The sequence below is a fragment of the Tachypleus tridentatus genome, chromosome 1 (assembly GCF_004210375.1).
Source record: "Tachypleus tridentatus isolate NWPU-2018 chromosome 1, ASM421037v1, whole genome shotgun sequence".
In the NCBI taxonomy this organism is placed as follows: Eukaryota; Metazoa; Arthropoda; class Merostomata; order Xiphosura; family Limulidae; genus Tachypleus; species Tachypleus tridentatus.
Genome location: NC_134825.1, coordinates 180521325 through 180527073, shown reverse-complemented (window position 1 = coordinate 180527073; position 5749 = coordinate 180521325). Strand labels below are relative to the sequence as shown.

Genomic DNA, 5749 nt, shown 5'->3' with positions numbered 1-5749 from the left:
ACATAGTGAAAGTGTCAGGTATAGTTGTACGTGAAGTTTATAAACATAGTGAAAGTGTCAGGTCTAGTTGTACGTGAAGTTTATAAACATAGTGAAAGTGTCAGGTATAGTTGTACGTGAAGTTTATAAACATAGTGAAAGTGTCAGGTATAGTTGTACGTGAAGTTTATAAACATAGTGAAAGTGTCAGGTATAGTTGTACGTGAAGTTTATAAACTTAGTGAAAGTGTCAGGTATAGTTGTACGTGAAGTTTATAAACATAGTGAAAGTGTCAGGTCTAGTTGTACGTGAAGTTTATAAACATAGTGAAAGTGTCAGGTATAGTTGTACGTGAAGTGTATAAATATAGTTAAAGTGTCAGGTCTAGTTGTACGTGAAGTTTATAAACATAGTGAAAGTGTCAGGTCTAGTTGTACGTGAAGTTTATAAACATAGTGAAAGTGTCAGGTATAGTTGTACGTGAAGTTTATAAACATAGTGAAAGTGTCAGGTATAGTTGTACGTGAAGTTTATAAACATAGTGAAAGTGTCAGGTATAGTTGTACGTGAAGTTTATAAACATAGTGAAAGTGTCAGGTATAGTTGTACGTGAAGTTTATAAACTTAGTTAAAGTGTCAGGTATAGTTGTACGTGAAGTTTATAAACATAGTGAAAGTGTCAGGTATAGTTGTACGTGAAGTTTATAAACATAGTGAAAGTGTCAGGTATAGTTGTACGTGAAGTTTATAAACATAGTGAAAGTGTCAGGTATAGTTGTACGTGAAGTTTATAAACATAGTGAAAGTGTCAGGTATAGTTGTACGTGAAGTTTATAAACATAGTGAAAGTGTCAGGTATAGTTGTATGTGAAGTTTATAAACATAGTGAAAGTGTCAGGTATAGTTGTACGTGAAGTTTATAAACATAGTGAAAGTGTCAGGTCTAGTTGTACGTGAAGTTTATAAACATAGTGAAAGTGTCAGGTATAGTTGTACGTGAAGTTTATAAACTTAGTGAAAGTGTCAGGTATAGTTGTACGTGAAGTTTATAAACATAGTGAAAGTGTCAGGTATAGTTGTACGTGAAGTTTATAAACATAGTGAAAGTGTCAGGTATAGTTGTACGTGAAGTTTATAAACATAGTGAAAGTGTCAGGTATAGTTGTACGTGAAGTTTATAAACATAGTGAAAGTGTCAGGTATAGTTGTACGTGAAGTTTATAAACTTAGTTAAAGTGTCAGGTATAGTTGTACGTGAAGTTTATAAACATAGTGAAAGTGTCAGGTATAGTTGTACGTGAAGTTTATAAACATAGTGAAAGTGTCAGGTATAGTTGTACGTGAAGTTTATAAACATAGTGAAAGTGTCAGGTATAGTTGTACGTGAAGTTTATAAACATAGTGAAAGTGTCAGGTATAGTTGTACGTGAAGTTTATAAACATAGTGAAAGTGTCAGGTATAGTTGTAAGTGAAGTTTATAAACATAGTGAAAGTGTCAGGTATAGTTGTATGTGAAGTGTATAAATATAGTTAAAGTGTCAGGTCTAGATGTACGTGAAGTTTATAAACATAGTGAAAGTGTCAGGTCTAGTTGTACGTGAAGTTTATAAACATAGTGAAAGTGTCAGGTATAGTTGTACGTGAAGTTTATAAACATAGTTAAAGTGTCAGGTATAGTTGTACGTGAAGTTTATAAACATAGTGAAAGTGTCAGGTCTAGTTGTACGTGAAGTTTATAAACATAGTGAAAGTGTCAGGTATAGTTGTATGTGAAGTTTATAAACATAGTTAAAGTGTCAGGTCTAGTTGTACGTGAAGTTTATAAACATAGTGAAAGTGTCAGGTCTAGTTGTACGTGAAGTTTATAAACATAGTGAAAGTGTCAGGTATAGTTGTATGTGAAGTTTATAAACATAGTGAAAGTGTCAGGTATAGTTGTATGTGAAGTGTATAAACATAGTTAAAGTGTCAGGTCTAGTTGTATGTGAAGTTTATAAACATAGTTAAAGTGTCAGGTCTAGTTGTATGTGAAGTTTATAAACATAGTGAAAGTGTCAGGTATAGTTGTACGTGAAGTTTATAAACTTAGTGAAAGTGTCAGGTCTAGTTGTACGTGAAGTGTATAAACATTGTGAAAGTGTCAGATATAGTTGTACGTGAAGTTTATAAACTTAGTTAAAGTGTCAGGTATAGTTGTACGTGAAGTTTATAAACATAGTGAAAGTGTCAGGTCTAGTTGTACGTGAAGTTTATAAACTTAGTGAAAGTGTCAGGTATAGTTGTATGTGAAGTGTATAAATATAGTTAAAGTGTCAGGTCTAGTTGTACGTGAAGTTTATAAACATAGTGAAAGTGTCAGGTCTAGTTGTACGTGAAGTTTATAAACATAGTGAAAGTGTCAGGTATAGTTGTATGTGAAGTTTATAAACATAGTGAAAGTGTCAGGTATAGTTGTATGTGAAGTGTATAAATATAGTTAAAGTGTCAGGTCTAGTTGTATGTGAAGTTTATAAACATAGTTAAAGTGTCAGGTCTAGTTGTACGTGAAGTTTATAAACTTAGTGAAAGTGTCAGGTCTAGTTGTACGTGAAGTGTATAAACATTGTGAAAGTGTCAGGTATAGTTGTACGTGAAGTTTATAAACATAGTGAAAGTGTCAGGTCTAGTTGTACGTGAAGTTTATAAACTTAGTGAAAGTGTCAGGTATAGTTGTATGTGAAGTTTATAAATATAGTTAAAGTGTCAGGTCTAGTTGTACGTGAAGTTTATAAACATAGTGAAAGTGTCAGGTCTAGTTGTACGTGAAGTTTATAAACATAGTGAAAGTGTCAGGTCTAGTTGTACGTGAAGTTTATAAACTTAGTGAAAGTGTCAGGTATAGTTGTATGTGAAGTGTATAAATATAGTTAAAGTGTCAGGTCTAGTTGTACGTGAAGTTTATAAACATAGTGAAAGTGTCAGGTCTAGTTGTACGTGAAGTTTATAAACATAGTGAAAGTGTCAGGTATAGTTGTATGTGAAGTTTATAAACATAGTGAAAGTGTTAGGTATAGTTGTATGTGAAGTGTATAAATATAGTTAAAGTGTCAGGTCTAGTTGTATGTGAAGTTTATAAACATAGTTAAAGTGTCAGGTATAGTTGTACGTGAAGTTTATAAACTTAGTGAAAGTGTCAGGTCTAGTTGTACGTGAAGTGTATAAACATTGTGAAAGTGTCAGATATAGTTGTATGTGAAGTGTATAAATATAGTGAAAGTGTCAGGTCTAGTTGTACGTGAAGTTTATAAACATAGCGAAAGCGTCAGGTACAGTTGTATATGAAGTAAATTTGTGACAATTAACACATCTGTGTTTAAATTTCTGGATAATTCAGTATTTATCACATGATCTTTAAGTTAACAAGTACTTTTGAAAATAAAAACTTTGCCTCTAAGTCGCGTGAAACTCAATTACAAATTATAGGTAATTGAAGTCAGTAGAAATCGAATTTATAGTACAAAAGTTATATTTTTAATGTTGTAGTTTGCTGCTAGACGGCGTAGAACGTCTAGTAAGTTCTAAGGAAGTTACGTGATGTTGGTTCTTATGCATTGGAAGTTACGTTGTAGACAGGTGTGAATAATATAGAGATTTCAATATTTCTTTTGTTGAGAAAGTATCCAAAGATAGACATTTTAATATTGTTTTTTTTTTCAGTTGCGTATCGTTGCTATGTAACGGGACTGAAAATGACAGTTCATTTGCTTCACTGTCAGAAAAGATGAAGGATCCATTACCCACATGAAAAAAGGAAAATATTCATTAAAGTTGGCTCCCAGGCTATCTAAATGTCCTAAAACAAGTTTCTATATTATAAAAGTAAGATGTAATGTTCTCCGATACGTCTGGAAAATAATGAAACGTATAAATTACTCCACTATCGATACTTTTTCTTCAAACAATTTAATTTAGAAAGCTTCCATCTTGGTTTCAAGGCGGAAGAATGAAGCCAATAGACATTGCAACTGGAAATAAGTTTCTTTTGGAGCTCAAATGTGTCTGTTGAGTGTGTGAATTTTGAAATGTAATTGGTTTTGCCAAACAATTTTGCTAGATGGATTTTTTAAACCAATAAACACTTAATTTCCTCTCTCAGTTCTGAGTGTCTAGAGCCTGCAGGCCCCCTGCTCCCTACTCCTCTTTCTGTTCTGAGTAGCTAGAGCCTGCAGGCCCTCTGCTCCCTACTCCTCTCTCAGTTCTGAGTGTCTAGAGCCTGCAGGCCCCTGCTCCCTACTGCTCTCTCTCAGTTCTGAGTAGCTAGAGCCTTCAGGCCTCCTGCTCCCTACTCACTCTCAGTTCTGAGTATCTCCAGAGCCTGCAGGTCACCTGCTCCCTGCTCCTCTCTCAGTTCTGAATATCTAGAGCCTGCAGGTCCCCTGCTCCCTACTCCTCTCTCAGTTTTGAGTATCTAGAGCCTGCAGGTCCCCAGGTTTTTCCCTACTCTCTCTCAGTTCTGAGTATCTAGAGCCTGCAGGTTCCCTTCTCCCTACTCTCTCTCAGTTCTGAGTATCACAGAGCCTGCAGGTCCCCTGCTCCTACTCTCTCTCTCTCAGTTCTGAGTATCTGAGCCTTCAGGTTCCCCTGTTCCTACTCCTCTCTCAGTTCTGAGTATCTAGAGCCTGCAGGTCCCCTGCTCCCTACTCCTCTCTCAGTTCTGAGTATCTAGAGCCTGCAGGTCCCCTGCTCCCTACTCCTCTCTCAGTTCTGAGTATCTGGAGCCTGCAGGTTCCCTGTTCCCTACTCCTCTCTCAGTTCTGAGTATCTAGAGCCTGCAGGTCCCCTGCTCCTACTCCCTCTCTCAGTTCTGAGTATCTGGAGCCTGCAGGTTCCCTGTTCCCTACTATCTGAAACATCCACATTTACAGACAGGTGAGTAGCATATATACTAATAACTATTTTTAGTTAAAAATATGATTGTTTAAGTACTTGGCACTACTTTATGCAGATGTACACCTTGAACCGCATATGTATTTTCTTATAGCAAAGCCACATCGGGCTATCTGCTGAGCTCACCAAGGAGAATGGAACCCCTGATTTTAGCATTGAACCTCATATACAAGCATGATAGTCACAGTAAACTGTCACTTTACTGATGTCGTGTTAATTAGTGTCTCTACCATGTTGAGGGTAGGAATGCTAACTTCAAGAAGTAAGTTTTATCATACTTACCACCAAATGGTAATACCTTATTTTCCTTATTTTTTATTTCACTGTTATTTTCATTTTTTATTTTCAATTTTTTCATCTTTTTATGTTTATCTTTTTCTTATTCTAGGGTAATATAGATATGGGACATTGTGGGCTTAAGCACCCACATCCCGCTCTCTAATTTCTAAATTTCTTATGGAAGACTTGTGAATTGGAGGTTAAGACTGATGGATGGTGTATCCCCACCGCAATGTGGGTTCTACTTCGTTGTCACCTCAGAACCTTGGGTACATTTTATGATCCCACGTTGTAGCTTGCAGCCTAGGATCACCTTTTAAAAATATGTGCAGCGTATTTAAAAAAAATAATTAAAAATTATGTTAACGTGTTTTGTTTTGGGCTTGAAAATTTTATGGTTATAATACAATTAATCAGAGGATTGCACTTTCTGTTTTTAACGCAGTTCTTCCTCATGATTTTGTTTATTCATTTAACTTCATTTAAATATAATTATTTAATTTCATTAAAATTTATATAAAATATGTGAATGGTTGCTGACTATGTTGCACCTTCCATTACAC

The 5749-nt window shown here is 35.3% G+C and overlaps 1 long non-coding RNA gene across 1 annotated transcript; it reads left to right on the top strand.

Moving 5' to 3' along the window:
- The first annotated feature begins 3503 nt into the window (after window positions 1-3503).
- LOC143257520 (uncharacterized) lies at window positions 3504-5395 on the top strand. The gene is made up of 3 exons (XR_013031914.1): window positions 3504-3593; window positions 5002-5169; window positions 5296-5395. It is a non-coding gene; the product is annotated as an uncharacterized LOC143257520 (long non-coding RNA).
- The last annotated feature ends 354 nt before the right edge of the window (window positions 5396-5749 follow it).